Below are 18,941 nucleotides of genomic sequence, written 5' to 3'. Positions count from 1 at the left end.
TTTTAAACTAATTCATTCTCTAAAATATGTTTGCATTTTGCTGGAATTTTATTATTTGGTAAACATTTATGGAGCATCAATCCATTAAACTAAGGGCTAGGTAATGGGAGTACAAAGAGATTCTTTGTATCTCACTCTCAGGGAAACGGGAATCCCGTGAGTATTACAAATAATACGAGTGTGAATATATTTGTACAATGAACTGGTACCCTTGACCAAGTCGTCAATGAAGCATGAATAGGTCCATAGGCAGTTTTAGGGTTTCAAACTGAATCTTGCCTATTAATAGAGTAACAGCAGATTTTAATGACTATCTTAACCTCCTAATCCAGTGTTTCTCAAAGTTTGAATTTTACAAACTCTTTAAAATATATCCATGGATTTCCAGTGGCTTCAATCTTTGAGAAACACTGACTAAAGAAGTTAAGTCTATGGTCTATGAAAACATCTTTCCATTGAGAAAGTTCACTGCAAAACAAAAGTTTTGTCATCATAACTGAGTATTTAACTGAATATATCAATATGATTATCATTTGGCAATCAAAGAGCTGCCACACTAACCTTTTAGTGGATCACTTGCTGCCAAAGTGATTATAAGCCTGAAGGTAAATCAACCCTAACAAAATGGAACCACCATATTTAAACAAAAATTTTTAATTCTCAAAGAATTTCATACCCCCTGTTTGAGAAAGACTAACCTGTTAAATAATAAGATTGTCCTGAAGGTGCTTTTAAATCTTGCTCTTGCATTGTGCTGTGTGGATTTTGATGGTATATAGAGTAGATAGCAAAGAAGCTGTATTAATTAAATTGATGACTCTCTGATGTGAAAAATTAATCAACTTCTAGAGAAACGCTTTGAAGTAATTGAAATTCAGGTTTCTATTTCACAGTTTAAGGATTTTATATCATTTTTCTAAAAATCTTTGTGATGCTTTTTTTGTTTTGAAGATCATGGGAAGACTGATTTCAATGTATTGATGGATGAAGTAAAAAATGTTACAGGTGAGTGAGATGTTAAATGAGGATTATATTATGTGGTCTTAAATGGAACTATATTTTGCACATATTTTTTCCTCCAGTCACTTAACAACTTTTTATTCAGGATTTACTACATGCAGGCATTGTTCTGGCACTTAGATACCTCAGTGAACAGAACAAAGATCTCTGACCCCATGGAGCTTACATTCTAAGCAAAGGAAATAAACAATAAACAATAACATAATAAATAAGTTCATTACATAGAATGTTAGATGATAAATTCTATGAAAAGAAAGAAAGGTTGAGTAGAATAAAGGGGATTCGGAGAGCATGGTGTTAGTGAAGTGGATAATTGGGCTTCATTGAGAAGGAGACATTTAAGCAAATACTTGAAGGAGGTGAAGGTTTGGGCCATGTGGAGTTTCTGGAAAGAGTGCTGCAAGCGGAGAAAACAAGGACAAAGACTCAAAGGTGGGAGCATCCCTGGAGTATTCAAGGAATAGCAAGAAAGCCAGTATAACTGAAGCTGAATGCCTTCATTTTGTAGGCCTGCCATAACAAAGTACTACGAAGTGGGTAACTTAAAACAACAGAAATTTATTCTCTCAGTCCTGGAGGCTGAAAGTCCAAAATCAAGATGTTGGCAGGACCTTGCTCCCTCTGAAGTCTCTAGGAAAGAATCTAATCTGTTCCATGCCTTTCTTACGGCTTCTGGTGGCTCCAGACATTTGGCTTGTGCAGCATAACTCGTCTTTCCCTTCATCTTCTCATGGCCGCGTTCTCTTTGTCTCTTGTCTGTCTGTTTCTCTCTTCTTATAAGGACAACAGTCATATTGGACTACTCCTGTATGAGATCATCTTAATTAATTCCATGTGCAATGAACCTATTTCCAAATAAGGTCACATTTGTGGTATAAGGGGTTAGGACTTCAACATATCTTTTAGCGGAACACAATTCAATCCATAATACTGAGTAAGAAAGAAGAAAAGTACAAGGAAATGAGAAGAAAAACATAATGGGGACAAAATCAGCCAGGGTCATAAAAGCTCTGCAAGGGCTTGGGCCTTTTTTTTTTTTTTTCCTTAGAGAAATGAAGTTTAGAAATGAAGTTTCCTGAGAGAAATGCAGAGTTTAGAGCAGAGGCACAATGTCACCTGGATTATGTTTTAATTGGATCTTTCTGGATTCTGTGTTGTGAATAGATTGGGGAGTGGGGCAGATACAGGTAGAAACAGGGAAAACATTAAGGATCCTTTGAAGTAATCCTTGTTAGAGATGACGGTGACTAAAACCAAGGTGTTAAATGATGGAGATGATGGAAATTAGTTGGATTCTTGGTATACTTTAAAAGTAGAGTCAACAGAATTCCTGGTGAATTTGATGTAAAGTACTAGACAAGAGAGACATCAAGAATGATTCTAAGACTTTTGTCCCTAACAAATGAAAGGATAGACTTGCCATTAATTGAGATGGAGAAAATTGCAAGTAGTACAAGTTTGGATAGAAGATGAAGATTATTCAGTTTTGAACATATTGAGATATCTAATAGGCCCCAAATGGAGATATAAAGTACAAAGTTACTAGACAGTCTCAAATTCAATAAATATATTTTGGCTAAAAATATAAAATTGAAAGTCATCAGCAAATAGATGGTATTTAAAGCCAATGGATGAATTCACCCAAGGAGTGAGTATAGGTGGAGAAGAACAGAGGAGTAAGGAATGAATCCTGGAGCACTTCAACATTGAGAGGTCTTAAGAAGACTCAACAAAGAAGACCAAGAGGGAGTGGTCAATGATGTGGGTGAAAAACCAAGAGAATATGTTATGTCCCAAAAGCCAAATAAAGGTTATCTTAGGTTGGGTTCCCCTGGATGCAAACCCTGAGAGAAGGATTACATATGCAGGTAGTTTACTTGGTAGGTAAGCCCAGGAAACACAGATAGGAGAGTGGAGAAATGAGCATGGATGTAGGCAGCCAATAATAAAGTGTGTTTTTATCAAACAAGCTACCATTGAAAGTAACTGGAACTTCATCCTATTGGGGAGTATCTGGAAAATAATAAAGAACACAAGGTGGGTTATTTTTATACTAACTCCCATCAGACATTATTTGAGAACTGTTCAAGGGAGGGGGAGGAAGTATTAATTCCCTGGCATTTTCAGCCAGCAGAGTATAGACAAAGTGGGCTCTGGCAGTCAAAGAAATATCTCAAACAGAGATACTAGCAATTAAAAGTTGGACTAGTATGCACTGAAATCATAAGGGTAAAAGGGAAATGAGCGGGACATCTATAGCATCTAATACTAGTATCAGACAGGAGGGTAAATCAACAGAGTTGAATGCTGCTGATAGGTTAAATAAGATTTTAAAAAAATGAGAATTTACCATTGGATATAGCAACATGGAGGTCATTGGTTATACCAAAAGAGAAGTTTCAGGTAATGATGGTGCAGTGACTTTGAGAGAGAATGGGAGGATGGAATTTAGAAACAATGTGTCTATTCAAGGAGTTCTGCTGCAAAAGGAACAAAGAAGTGGAATAACAGGGATGAAGAAATTGCTGAAAGTGATGTTAAAAGAAGGCTTTTTAAATTAAATAAAAGAAGTAGTGGAAAATGGTACAAGAGGAGATGGTGGTTTGAAAATAGAAGAGAAAGAGTTCAAGTATCATCAAGAAGAGTGGGACAGTTAATGGACTAGAAAAATATAGTATGATTGCCTAAGAGCATTAAGGACCGACTGGAGGTTCATGATCATCAATTTAAAGTGAGAATAATCAGCATAGTTCACTTCAGCTGCACAATTGTAGGCAAAGATTTAAATTTCAATAACTATATTTTTATTTCTGGATATTGTTTAAATTCTTTTTTCAAATTAGCCTGTTCTTTTTCATGATTTCTTGGTCGTATGGCTCCTGTGCTTTCTTTTCTCTTTAATGAATTTTAAATATCCAATGTTTCAAATCTTTCTTCCTATCTCATGTTCCTCTTTGGGCATTAAACCAAAGCTGCTACCAGATCTGGTTAGACAACTCACCAGGGTTGTCTCCACATCAAATTGATTGCATATCAGTCAGGCTCTTAATTCTCCTTCCACCTCTTGAAACCAAAGATTTCTCTTCCTTGCAAACTCAGCCATATATCTACAATTATTTTTTATCACTTTTAAATCCATTTTAGGTATTTGTGGCTGGAGTATTCCAGCACTTCTTACTCTGTTGTTTTGGTGGCAACAGAAGTTGTAGCCATCATTTCTAAATAGTTTACAATCTGTTTCAACATCCCCTCAAACCAGCAGTTATTTAGAGTGGTTTGGTTTTTGTTTGTTTGTTTGTTTGTTTTGTTGTAATTTCCAAGTGGAAAGACTTTCTTACATCTTTATGAAGTCAATTTCAAATTTTATTTAATTGTTATTATAAAATGTGAGTTGTATACTTTTGTCTTTGGGAAATTTATTGAGATTTTCATTTTTGTTCTAAAGCATGGTCAATTTCAGTAAATGCTGCAATATTTGTAAAAAGAGCCCTAGTCATGCTTGTTAATGTTTTCATATTGTTTTTATATCTTGAACAGTTTTACTGTCTGTTTTCTCTCCCTCTAAAACTTCACATGGTAAACATTCAGTAATTATCAAGTAAATGAACTCCCTGAAGTTTTGATCAATAATGGTTTTGTGTCACTGATATTTAAGTAATTTAAATAATTAACTCATCAGCAAACATCTATTTGATATTGGCTTTGTGCCAGGCTAAATTTTGAGAAAAAGACATGATCCCTGCCCTCTAAAAGCTTACAGTATAATTATATGAACTCACTCAAGGTGGAAATTTTTGCAGGGAGTCAGCTTTATTTTTTTATTTAATTTTTTTTGTTTAGAGAAGTTGTAGGTTTACAGAAAAATCACATAAAAATTAAAGCATTCCCAAATACCCCCTATTGTTGACATTTGCATTAGTGTAATAACTTGTTAAAATTGATGAAAGATTAAAATTGTACTATTAACCATAATTCATAGTTTACATGAGGTACATTTTTTCCCTAATACCACCCTATTATTAACATCTTGTATTAGTGTGGTCCATTTGTTATAATTCATGAAAGAACATTTTTATACTTGTACTATTAACTATTAAAGTTATTAGTCCATTGTTTACAATATGGCTCACTTGTGTTATACATTCCTAAGTCTTATCCTTCAGTTTTTCTTCTAATAAAATATAAACAACCTAAATTTTCCTCTTTTAACCTCATTCACATATATAATTCAGTGCTGTTAGTTACACTCACAATAATTTGCTACCATCACCACCTTCAAACCTTTACAATGAACCTAAATAAAAATTCTGCACAAATTATGCATTAACTCCCTATTCTCTACCCCCACCCCAGCCCCTGGTAGCCTATATTCTAGATTCTAACTCTAAGAGTTTGCTTATTCAAATGATTTCATACCAGTAAGATCATACAATACTTGTACTTTTGTGTCTGGCTTTTTTCACTCAGTATAATGTCTTCAGGGTTCATCCATATTGTCACATGCATCAGGACTTCATTCCTTTTTATGGCTGGATAATATTTCATTGTATGTATATACCACATTTTGTTTATCCATTCATTGGTTGATGGACACTTGGGTTGCTTCCATTTTTTACAATTTTGAATAATGCCACTATGAACATCAGTATGCAAATATCTGTTCCAGGCTCTGCTTTCAATTCTTTAGGTATACACCTAGTAACGGGATTGTCAGGTCATATATACTTAGCTTCCCGAAGAATTGTCAAACAGTTTTCTACAGCAGCTGTACCATTTTGCATTCTTACAGCAATTTTATGTTTTCAATTCTACATTTTTAATTCTATACTTTCTTCTGTGAGTCCTGATTCTTATATTTAGGTCTTTGATCCATTTTGAGTTAATGTTTGTATATGGTGTAATTTAGGGGCCCTCTTTCATTCTTTTGCATATGGATATCCAGTTTTCCCAGGACCATCTGTTGAAGAGTCTATTATTTATCAATTGAGTTGAACTTAGCTTTGTCAAAAATCAATTGGCCATAAATGTGATGACCTATTTCTGAACTCTGTCTTGGATTCCATTTTTCAATATATCTATCCTTGTGCCAGTACCATGCTGTTTTGACCACTGTAGTTTTGTAATAAACTTTAAAGTGAAGAAGTGTGAATCCTCGAACTTCATTCTTTTTTTTTCAAGATGTTTTTGGCTATTTGGGTCCCTCAGCCTTCTAAACAAATATGATAATAGGGTTTTCCATTTCTGCAAAGTAGAATGTTGGAATTTTGATTGGGATTGCATTGAATCTGTAAATCATTTTGGGTATGATTGACAGCTTAACAATATTCAGTCTTCCAATTCATGAACATGGAATGTCCTTCCATTTATTTAGGTCTTGTTTGATTTCTTTTTAGCAGTGGTTTGAAGATTTCTGTGTAAAAGTACTTTGCATTCTTGCTTAAATTTATTCCCAGATATATGATTCTTTTAGAATTTTTTAAGAATTTTTTTCTTGATTTCCTCCTCAGATTGCTCATTACTGGTGTATAGAAACAATACTGATTTTTTGTATGGAAACAATACTGATTTTTATGTGTTGATCTTGTATACCACCACTTTCCTAAATTCATTTATTGGCTCTAGTAGCTTTGTTATAGATTTTTAGGGTTGTTCGATCTAGAAGATCATGTCATCTGCATATACTGAAAGTTTTACTTCCTCCTTTCCAATTTGGATGCCTTTTATTTCTTTTTCTTGCCTGAATGCTCTGACTAGAACTTCCAGTTCAATGCTGTAAAACAGTGGTAATAGTGAGCATCCTTGTCTCATTCCAGATCTTAGAAATGAATCTTTCAGTTTTTCACCATGGAGTATGATATTAGCTGTGGGTTTTTCATATACGCTGTGCCAGTTTGAATTTATTATGTCCCCCCAAATGCCGTTATCTTTGATGTAATCTTGTGTGGGCAGACCTATCAGTGTTAATTAGATTGTAATTCTTTGAGTGTTTCCATGGAGATGCACCCCACCCAACTGTGGTTGATGACTCTGAGTGGATAATTTCCATGGAGGTGTTGGCCCGCCCATTCAGGGTGGGTCTGAATTAAATTACTGGAGCACTATATAAGATCAGACAGAAGAAGCAAGCTGCTACAGCCAAGAGGGACACTTTGAAGAAGCACAGGAGCTGCAGATGAGAGACAGTTTGAAGACGGCTGTTGAAAGCAGACTCTTGCTCCAGAGAAGCTAAGAGAGGACAAATACCCCGAGTGCAACTAAGTGAAATTTTTGAGGAACTGCAGCCTAGACCTATGAAGCCATTGGGTCCTAAGCATTTCTTTCTTGGAAGGTTTTTGATGACTGATTCAATCTCTTTACTTGTGATTGGTCTCCTGAGGTCTTCTGTTTCTTCTAAAGCCAGCTTAGGTTTTTCATGTGTTGCTAGGAATTTGTCCATTTCATCTAAGTTGTCTAATTTGTTGGCATACAGTTGTTCATAGTATCCTCATGATCCTTTTTATTTCTGTGAGATCAATAGTAATATCCCCTCTCTAGTTTCTAATTTTATTTTCGCCTTCTCTCTTTTTTTCTTTGCCAGCCTAAATAAAGGTTTTATTGATCTTTTCAAAGAATCAACTTTTAGTATTGTAAATGCTGTATCATTTTCTTATTCTCAATTTCATTTATTACTGCTCTAATCTTTGTTATTTCTTTCCTTCTGCTTGCTTTGGGTTTAGTTTGCTGTTCTTTTTCTATTTCCTCCAGGTGTGAAATTAGGTCTTTGATTTTAGTTCTTTCTTCTTTTTAACATAAGCCTTTAAATTTCCCTTTCAGCACTGCCTTTGCTGTATCCCATAAGTTTTGATATGTTGTACTCTCATTTTCATTCACCTCAAGATATTTACTGATTTTTCTTGCAATTTCCTCTTTGTCCCACTGATTGTTTAAGAGTGTGCTATTTAGCTTCCATTATTTTTTTTGCGGATTTTCCAGTTCTCTGCCTATCATTGATTTCCAGCTACATTCCATTATGGTCAGAGATGATGCGTTATATAATTTCAGTCTTATTAAATTTATTCAGACATGTTTTGTGACCCAGCATGTAGTCTATACTGGGGAATGATCCATGAGGCACTTGAGAAGAATGTATATCCTGCTGTTCTGGGGGGCAGTGTTCTGTATATGTCTTTTAGGTTTACTTCATTTATCATATCATTAATCTTCTCTGTTACCTTAGTGATCCTGTCTAGACATTCTGTCTATTGATGTGAGTGGGGTATTAAAGTCTCCAACTATTGTTGTAGAAGTCTCTATTTCTCTCTTCAGATTTGCCAGTGTTTGCCTCATGTACTTTGGGGCATCTTGATTAAGTGCATAAATACTTATGATTGTTATTACTTCTTGGTGAATTGTCCCTTTTATTAATATATTGTGTCCTTCTTTGCATCTTATAACATTTTTGCATTTAAAGTCTATTTTATCTGATATTATTATAACTACTCCAGCTTTTTTTTTTTTTGTTACCACTTGCATGAAATGTCTTTTTCTATCCTTTCACTTTCAAACTATGTGTATCTTATGGTCCCTTCTGGAGAAAGATCCGTGATCACTAGAGAAAAGTGAGTGTCCTGGTGATTTGGGATGTAAGGTTCTATATATGTCTGTTAAAATTCTCTGTATCTCTTTCTCCTTTCCTTGTTTCTCTGTCGGTAGGGCTCCCTTTAGTATCTGAAGTAGGGCAGGTCTTTTATTAGCAAAATCTCTCAGCATTTGTTTGTCTATGAAAAATTTAAGCTCTCCCTCAAATTTGAAAGAGAGTTTTGCTGGATAAAGTACTCTTGGTTGGAAATTTTTCTCTCTCAGAATTTTAAATATGTCATGCCACTGCCTTCTCGCCTCCTTGGTGGCCACTGAGTAGTCGCAACTTAGTCTTATGTTGTTTCCTTTGTATGTGGTAAATTGCTTTTCTCTTGCTGCTTTCAGAACTTGCTCCTTCTCTTCAGTATTTGACAGTCTGATCAGAATATGTCTCGGAGTGGGTTTATTTGGATTTATTCTATTTGGAGTTCGCTGGGCATTTATACTTTGTGTATTTATATTGTGTAGAAGGTTGGGGAAGTTTTCCCCAACAATTTCTTTGAATATTCTTTCTAGACCTTTACCCTTCTCTTCCCCTTCTGGGACACCAATGAGTCTTAAGTTTGGACATTTTATTTTATCTGTCATATCCCTGAGATTCATTTCGATTTTTCAATTTTTTTCTCCATTCTTTCTTTTGTTCTTTCATTTTCTGTTCTGTGGACTTCTAGGACACTGAGACATTGTTCAACTTCCTCTAATCTTGTATTGTGAATACCCAGAGTCTTTTTAATTTGGCCAACAGTTTCTTTTATTTCCATAAGATCTTCTATTTTTTAATTTACTCTTGCAATGTCTTCTTTATGCTCTTCTAGGGTCTTCTTTATGTTGCTTATATCCTGGGCCATGGTCTTCTTGATGTCCTTTAAATCCTTTGCCATGTTTTCATTCCTCGATTGTAGATCTTTGATTAGTTTTGCCAAGTACTGTGTCTCTTCTGATATTTTGATTTGTGTGTTTGGAATTGGATTCTCCATATCGTCTGATTTTATCATATGCATTAAGATTTTCTGTTGTTTTTGGCCTCTTGGCATTTGCTTTGCTTGATAGGGTTCTTTCAAGTTGTTAAAAAAAGATACCAATCTAATTTTTCAGAAACACAGTTTGGTGGCGTACACTTTCTCTAACTAACCAGCAGATGGTGTCTGTGAGTCACCTATACCCCTCAAGTCAGTTCTCAACCTTGTCCCTGTGGTGTGTGGGGAAATGATTCTTGTGGGGTTCAGTTGGAGAACTCAGTTTGGGTGTGTTGCTGGAGCCATCCACTCTAAATATGGGGCGTGTGTCTGGGTGGCCAGGGAGGAAGGGCAGCTTTAATATTCAAATCCCCCAGGTTCCCAGAGATTCAAGGCCGCAGCAAGAGTCTAAGCCTTCATTTCAGTTCAGCCCCAGACCCTCTCTCTCGCTGTCCCACAAACCACCGGACTTGGCATAGCATCCCTGGGTTCTCTGAGCGGGCCCCCCCTCCCAGCCATGATCCTCCAGGACCTCTGCCGAAGGAATGCTGTGCTATATCACCAGTGCGCGCCGTCCCTCAAGGGAAGCCCAGGCCGTCGGGCCGTGCAGGGGCACTCTCAGCCTGATGCAAAGATGGCCGAACGGGGCGTCTCAACCCCCCCCCTCCTCACACAGTTCCTCCTTCCCAGCTCCAGGACAACTGGCGGGGCTCTGGGCTGTGGGCACAGCCCCACGCAGGAGTTTATCCAGCCCTCCAGGGAGCCAGCTGCTAGCCGCAGGGTTTCTTTCAGCTTCCGGCTCTCCCCTCCATTCCCCCAGCTCCAAGGGTATCTGCAGTGGGCTATCCTCCAGGCCAAACACCGAGAGGTTGGCCCAGCCCCCTCTTGCTGTGTTTTACTGCATGGTTCCCACTGTCACAACTGCAGCCGCTCCTGGGTTTTTCCCTTTTTTTTTTTTTTAAAAAAAAGAAGTAGTCAGTCTCCAAATGCCAGCCCCTGGCTTCCCCACACCACCGCGTGGCTGTGGGTCTTCCAGCCAGCTTACTCACTCTTTTCAGAATGCAGACTCCCGGTTTCACCAAGTATACGGCCCCTGTGGTACTAGCAGACCTCGTCCAGCTGGCGCATCGCTGTAACAGGTATTCTGGGTCACTTTCTGGTTTTTATCTAGTGTTTTTCACGGAGGTGTTTTTTTGCCCTGTCTCACCTAGCCGCCATCGTAGTTTCTCCGAGGGTTTGTTTCTGAACTCTCAGTTCAATTCCATTGGTCAATACATTGGTCTTTGTGCCATTACCATACCATTTTGATTACTGTAGCTTTGTAGTAAGTTTTTAAATCAGTATAAGTGTGAATCTGCCAACTTCGTTCTTTTTCAGTGTGATTTTTGCTTCAGGGCCCCTTTCTCTTCCATGTAAATTTGATGATTGGCTCTTCTGTTTCTGCAAAGAAGGCAGTTGGAATTTTCATTGGGATAGCATTGAATTTATAAATTCCTTTGAATTGATATCTTGATAATATTTAGTCTTCTAATCCATGTACATTGTTCCAATTTGCTAATGCTGCTGTTATGCAAAATACCAGGAATGGATTGGCTTTTATAAAGGGGGGTTATTTGGCTACAAATTTACAGTTCTATGGCCATAAAAATGTCCAAACTAAGGCATCAAGAAGAGGATACCTTCAATGAAGAAAGGTCAATGACATCGAGAACACCTCTGTCAGCTGGGAAGGCACATGGCTGGTGTCTGCTGGTCCCAGGTTGTGTTTAAGTTCCTCTCTCAGTTCCTGTGTTCCCTTAGCTTATCATGTCCAAACATCCTTCTGTCTGCAACTCCAAGCATCTTTGAGCATCTCTGTCAGCTCCCAGGCGTCTCTCCAAAAGTCTCTCTCAGCTGCTCTGAGCTCCTTCTGTCTGTAGCTCTCTTATAAGGCTCCAGTGATTTAATTAAGACCCACCCTGAATGGACAGGGTCCACATCACCATGGAAATAATGTAATTAAATGTTTCTACCTGTGAGGTTCATGTGTCAACTTGACCAGGTGATAGTACCCAGCTGTCTGGTCAAGCAAGCACTGGCCTAACAATTGCTGCAAGGACGTTTGTGGCTGGTTAATAAACCAACAGGCTGGTTTATTAAATCATCAGTCAATTGACTGCAGCTGTGACTGATGACTCACCAAAGGGCATGTCTTCCACAATGAGAGAATGCAATTGGCTGGATTTAATCCAATTAATCATTTGAAGACTTATAAACGAGACAGATAGAGGACCTTCACTTCTTCTTCAGCTGCCCAGTGAAGCATTTCCTGAGGAGTTCATCAAAGTTGCCAGTTCGTTTCCTGAGGAGTTCATCAAACACGTTCGTTGAAGATCCCAGTTCATTTCCTGAGGAGTTCGTCAAAGTTGCCGGTTCATTTCCTGAGTTCATCAGACATCCTCCTTGGAGTTGACAGTTTGCTGACTGCTCTACAGAATTTGGACTCATGCATACCCACAGTTGCGAGTCACTTTTATAAATTTTATAGTCATAGACACCTCTCATTGATTCTGTTTCCCTAGAGAACCCTAACTAATACACTAACCTAATAAACAAGATTAATAAATCTGCCCCCACAAGATTGCATTAAAAAATATGGCTTTTATGGGGAGGGGCCAGTTTGGATATATTATGTCCCCCCAAAACCCATGTTCTTTAATGTATTCTTGTGAGGGCAGACATTAATCTTTTGGTTGAGTGTTTCCATGGGGATGTGACTCAATCAACTGTGGGTGATACCTTTGATTAGATTATTTCCATGGAGGTGTTACCTTGCTCATTCAGGGTGGGTCTAAATTAGATCACTGGAGTCCTATAAGAGCTCACAGACAGAAGGAGCTCAGAGCAGCTGAGAGAGAATTTGGAGAGACACTTGCTGATGCTTTGAGATGCTTGCCCAGAGTTTGCTCTGGAGAATCTCAGAGAGGACAAAACACACCAAGAGCAACTGAGAGGAACATTTTGGAGAGAAGCTAAGAGCTAACACTGATACTGACACTTGGCGATGCTTGGAGATGTTTGGAGATGCTAGTCCAGAGTTTGCTCTGGAGAAACTAAGAGAGGACCCTCACATGGTTAGATGCACAAAGCTGAAGAATCTAAGAGACACAAACCCAGAGACATTTTAGAGAAAGCCATTTTGAAACCAAAACCCAGGAGCAAAGGATCAGCAGATGCCAGCCACGTGGCATCCCAGCTGACAGAGGTGTTCTGGACACCATTGGCCATTCTTCAGTGAAGGTATCCTCTTGTTGATGCCTTAGTTTGGACACTTTTATGGCCTTTGAACTTTAAATTTATAACTTAATAAATCCCTTTTATGAAAGCCAATCATTTCTGGTATTTTGTATAATGGCAGTGTTAGCAAAACTGGAACAGGGAGACATAGAATATCCAAACCAGCACAAACATGAAATGTCCTTCCATTTATTAAGATGTTCTTTTATTTCTTTTAGCAATGTTTTGTGGTCTGTGTAGAACTTCTTTACATTCTAGGTTAAATTTATTCCTAGATATTTTATTTAGATTCTAAATAGATTTTTCTTGATTTCCTCTTCAGCTTGTTCATTACTAGTATATAAAAACACTACTGATTTTTGCATGTTGATCTTGTACCCTGCCATGTGGCTGAATTTGCTTATTAGCCCTAGTAGCTTTATTGTAGATTTTTCAGGATTTTCTATATCTATAGGATCTGCAAAAGGGAAAGTCCTATTCTTTCCTTCTCGAACTGGATGCCTTCTAATTCTTTTTCTTGCCTAATTGCTCTGGCTAGAACTTCCAATACAATGTTGAATAACAATGATGATAGTGGGTACACTTGTCTTGTTCTTGATCTTACAGGGAAAGTTTTCAGTCTTTTCAGCATTGAGTAGGGCTGAAGCTATGGGTTTAGCTATGGGTTTTTCATATATGCCCTTTATCTTGCTAAGGATGTTTCTTTCTATTCCTAGTTTTGTAAGTGTTTTTAACAAGAAGACATGCTGGGTTTTGACATTATGGGGAAGGGGGATGCATCTGGTTGATGTTCTTAAAGAGGCTGTTGCCTCTCAGTTTTGGGACTAGTCTGGCATAGGAACACTCTAGTGGATTTAAGATTCTGAAAAATAAACTTAGTGAGTGAAACTTTTATAGAGTCTCAAATAGGGACCTAGGTATTTTGAAACTACTGTTAGGGCTTGGCATACTGTGGCCATTTGGGATATCTAGCTGGAGCTTGCTTAAGAGAAACCTCCATGATAGCCTCTTGACTCTATTTGCAATCTCTTAGCTTCTGTAACTTTATTTTGTTACCTTTCTTTTCCCCCTTTTGGTCAAGAAGGCATTTTCAATACCTCAATGCCAGAGCCAGGCTCATTCCTGAGAGTTGTAGCCCACATTGCCAGGGAGACTCCTTTTCCCACATAGAGGGGAGGTTAATGAATTTATTTGCAGAGTTGGGCTTAGAGAGAGAAAGGCCACATCTGAGCAACAAAAGAGGTTCCCTGGAGGTGTCTTTTAGACATAATTATAGGAAGGCTTAGCCTCCCTTTTACAGCCATAAGTTTCACAAGAGCAAGACTCTAAGATTGAGGGCTTGATTTATTAAGTAGGGGGTTTCTAATTTCACACAGTATATATTCTGTCCAAGGTAAATAATCAGTATCTCACATTATCTTCACTTAGTTTTACAATTATCATCATTCTAAATTTTAAACAATTATAATACAAAACATCGCAAAGCTCTTATTAGCCCCTAATTATTCATCCCTAGTATTAAAATGTGTAGTACTGGTAAGGTCTTCCTATTAAATATAGTCTATAATATGTAATGGGTAGTTTTTCCATATACCATTCTGTTGTTAACTCTTTGTACCAGTGTCATACCTTAGAAGTACATCATGCAAACACTTATTTATATTTGTAGTGCTAATCTGTGGGATACAGGGTCATGCTTTTCTTATACATTCTGCCAATCTCTGTCTTTTGACAGGAGAGTTTAATCCATTTGCATTTAAAGTAACTACTGATAATGCAGGAGTTTCCATGCCATTTTCCAATTTTGTCTTCACAAGACTTATCCTTTTCTGACCCTCAGTTCTTCCATTAATGCCTGCTTTCATATTTATTGGGCTTGTTGGTATCATACCATTTTGAGTCCCTTCTAATTTCTTTCTGCATTATATTTTTCATATATTTGGTTACCATGGGGCTAAAATTTACCATCCTATATCTATAACAATTATGTTTGATTTGATACTAATTTAACTTTGATACTCCTCCATTCCCCAACCTTTAGTTGTACTTCTTACAAATTATACCTTCATATATTGTATGTCCAAAACCATAGATTTATTATTACTGTTCATGCATTTGTAATTTAGTTTCCATAAGAAGTAAAAAGTGGAGTTACATACCAAATAATACAATGCAATAATATTGGCATTTATAATTACTAATATGGTTACCTTTACCAGAGGTCTTTATTTCTTTATACTACCTCAGTTCACTGTCTGGTGTGTTTTCCTTCCAGTCTGAAGAACTCCCTTTAGCGTTGCTTATAGGGCAAGTTTAATGGTGACAAACTCTGTTAGCTTTTGTTTATGTGGAAATGACTTAATCTCTCCCTCGCTTTTGAAACACAGTCTCACCACATATAAAACTTTTGGTTGGCAATTGTTTTCTTTCAGCACTTTAAATATTTCATCCCATTGCCTTCTTGCATCCATGATTTCTGTTGAGAAATTGGAACTTAATCTTATTGAGACTCCCTTCTATATAGCATGTAACTTTTCTCTTGCAGTTTCAAAGCTCTCTCCTTGTTCTTGGCATTTGACAGTTTGACTACTATGTGTCTGGGTGTGATTCTCTTCAAGTTTGTCCTGTTTGGGGTTCACTGGGCTTCTTGAAATGCATATTCATGTCTTTCTATAATTTGGAAAGTTTTCTGCCATTATTTCTTTGAATATTTCTTCTGCCCCTTTCTTTCTTCTCCTTCTGAAGAGAAGGGACTCCCATAATATGTATATTGGTATATTTAATGGTGACCTGCAGATCTCTTAGGCTTTGTTCACTTTTTTAAAATTCTTGTTTCTTTCTGTTCCTCAGCCAGGGTCATTTGTTTTTCACTCTTTGAAAAATTTTTATTTGATCCTAGACTTTTAAACTCACACAACCAGAATAAGAATTCCATATAGAAGTTGCCCTGATGCATGGTTTTTTGTTGTTGTTGTTGTTTGTTTATTTGTTGTTTCTTGTTTGTTTTTTTCCATTTTTTATTGTGATCTTTAACATATATACATAACAGTGATATCTTTCAATGTGTGATTTCCCAAGTAGTTAGAGAGCAAATCTCAAAGAATGTCATAGGTCATAGTTCCACAACTTCAGCCATTTCCATTATTGTAAAATATAACATACATACAGAAAGGTGTCATCTCTCAATGTACAGCTCAACAAGCAGTCATATAAGTAATTTCAAAAATTATTATGGGTTACAGTTCCACAATTTCAGTTCTTTCCTTATTATGCAATACAAGGTATATATAGGAAAGGTGGAGACCATCAAAGCATAATTCTATGAGCAGCTATAGAGCAAATAGCCAGGGTCATTTATATTGTCTTAATTTTGAGTTCACTGATTCTTTCTTCTGTCAGTTCCAATCTGCTGTTGAAACCCTTTGGAAATTTTTCCTTTCATTTATTGTGGTCTTCAACTCCAGTATTTCTGTTTGGTTCCTTTTTAATGTTTCTATCTCCTTATTGAGATTCTGATACTGTTCATTCATTGTTTTCCTGATGTCCTTCAGTTCTTTCTCTGTGTTTTCCTTTTCTCCTTGAGCATAATGAGGATCAATTTTTTAAAGACTTGGGTACATCCAAAGTCTGATCTTCTTTGTTGGTGGTTTCTGGATATTTATGTTGTCTTTTGGATGGGCCATTATTTTCTGTTTCATTGTTTGTCTTGTAATCTTTTTTTGCACACTGTACATTTTAATATTTTAAAGTGTTATCTCTGGGATTTAGTTCCTGATCTGTCTGTTCCTTAGGTTTATATCCAGCTAGTGATATGAAAAATATTTCTTTGTGTGCCAGGAGCTAACAAAATCAAACAAATAATGCAAAATACTCCTTTCACAGTCTTTGCAAATTGCTTCTGCATTGGCTGATGCTCTCCCTCAGATTTTAGCCCTGTTTTCAATAATATTGGCCCAAGTTAAATGCAAAGTGCAGAGTCTTCTCTGTCTTTACTGAGCCTGCATGTTGTCCTGGGCAGATGCTTGCTTATGACCTTAGGAATTCCCCTGTTTGCAGGAATTTGAATGCCCCCTCCATTCCCTATGAAATAGACTTTCTTTACCTCCCAGGTGTTCTATTGTATGACTTAAAGCAGGTAACTCCTTGCCCCAAGCCACTTTGATTTAATGGTTTCTTACACTGCTTTATCTGTCTGCAAATTGTTTCTGCCTGCAGGGCAAGTTCTGGGAGGGTGAGTCCAAGATGAGTTTCCTGGTTCAGTCTTTCAAATTGTCACCTGATTGATTGGCACAGGCATATGGCTCCCTAGTATGCTCCTCCAGAACAAGGCCAGGGATCCACAATGGTAGCACAGGCTGGCTCCACACTGCACTGAGGAGGGGTGGGAGAATGGCCAGCAAGAGCACCATGAAATTCTCCTACCATTTTTAAAGCTGCATTTCTTGATTCCACCTTCACCCAGTGTTTGCTAGTTGTTCAAATATTCTGTGGGGGAATGGCACCCTGGAGCATCTTAAACTGCCATTTTGGTCAACTGAAAGGCTGGACTAATTGAATTTGCTTATATTTTCTTTCCTCTATCATATATGTTCTTGTGGATTGAAAAGATAGTAAAAATTCTGGAATAAAGCATGAAAAATTACTGGAATTCCACATACCATATCTTAATTTAAGAATTTTATATAATTTTTCAAGTCTCAGTACCTTCATCTCTGAGTCTGAATTCTGAATTTCTTTATAGAAGATGAGAAAGTTGGTTTGGGTGTGTTGATGGATGCAGTGAAAGCTTTTACAGGTGAGTGAGCATTTGTATAAAACACTAAAAACTGAAATCTTGATGCTTTGTAGAGAATTACCTTTTTAAAGAGGTAGTTTACCCCTCTGACCATCATTGATATGTTCATTCTGCTCTTTTATTTATTGATTGATAATTATCTTTTATTGATAATAGTTTCCATCATTAGAGTGTTAGGAAAAGTGTAGCCACTCTAAAAAAGTAGGTGTTAATTGTCCAATATTTTGGCCAGTAATCTATTCACTTCACTAGAGTTTAAAGAAGCAAAATACAAGAGAACACAATGAATCTCAATTTTTCATGAAGTTTTATATCACGAAATATAGTCACTATGAACAACAGTCTCAAAATTCAGGTTATAAAGTAATAGCAGAGATATTACATGCAGGTGGAATGATGTAGAGCCTACAATTGTGTAAATACAGTCATAAGTCACTGGACAGTTATATGACCCCCATGTTACTCCATTCTATTTTAACCTGTGTATAAAACAGAATTGTTATCTTATTGTTTGGATTAAAGAATCCTTTCAGATACTGAATTTCACAAAAACTCTATGTAATTGAGGTCTGTTTGTGTATATGTACTTCATCCTGCAGTTGAAAATAGTGCTATACTGTATTATATTTTTCATAATTTGGAATAATTAAATCTCTCTTAATATTGTCACCTGAAACAATTCCATTTATTCAAAGGAGAAAAGGTTGATGCAAGTGACTTAAAAAATGTGTTGGGAAACATGGGAATTGAGGTCACCAAAAAAGAACAGTTAATGCTGTCAAAAACTCTGCCAATCTGTGGTGAGTATTTAACATGCCATCGTGGTTTTCAGGGAAGTACAGTATTGTAGGCTTCTTGGTGAGAACTGTCCAGTGCCCTGAGAAATCTAAGTAAGCCACAATTTTTGGCATAGAAACTGTGTTCTTGCACTTGTATTTTAATTGGAAGTGAGAAACTTCTCTTATAGGTGAGAAACTTCTCTCTTCTCTTTCAGTCAGTGGACCCCTGCTAAATATTTTAACAGCTACACAGCTAAATTCTTCTGTGGCCTTCCCATGGTAGCTCTCCCATATCCTCATAATCCACACTAAAAGCTAGACACCTGAGGGCAGGGGGACTACAGGACCCTGTACTCTTACTGTCGATATCCATTCTGATTGGTCAGTGCCCTAACCAGTCAGCCCCTCAAAAGAGTCACCTCTTGGGCACCTGCATAGATAGGCTCACCCCCAAAAACCCTAGCGGTCAGCCTGTGTTTCATCTGTGCCCCCTGCCCA

The 18,941-nt window shown here is 37.2% G+C and overlaps 1 long non-coding RNA gene across 1 annotated transcript; it reads left to right on the top strand.

The window, feature by feature from the left end:
• The first annotated feature begins 946 nt into the window (after positions 1-946).
• On the top strand, positions 947-18,431 carry LOC119513679. The gene is made up of 3 exons (XR_005212685.1): positions 947-1,005; positions 17,611-17,664; positions 18,360-18,431. It is a non-coding gene; the product is annotated as an uncharacterized LOC119513679 (long non-coding RNA).
• Positions 18,432-18,941: the final 510 nt, after the last annotated feature.

Source organism: Choloepus didactylus, chromosome 18 (assembly GCF_015220235.1).
Source record: "Choloepus didactylus isolate mChoDid1 chromosome 18, mChoDid1.pri, whole genome shotgun sequence".
Taxonomy (NCBI): Eukaryota; Metazoa; Chordata; class Mammalia; order Pilosa; family Megalonychidae; genus Choloepus; species Choloepus didactylus.
The sequence above is the reverse complement of the archived record's forward strand: the minus strand, read 5'-3'. Positions and strand labels throughout refer to the sequence as shown.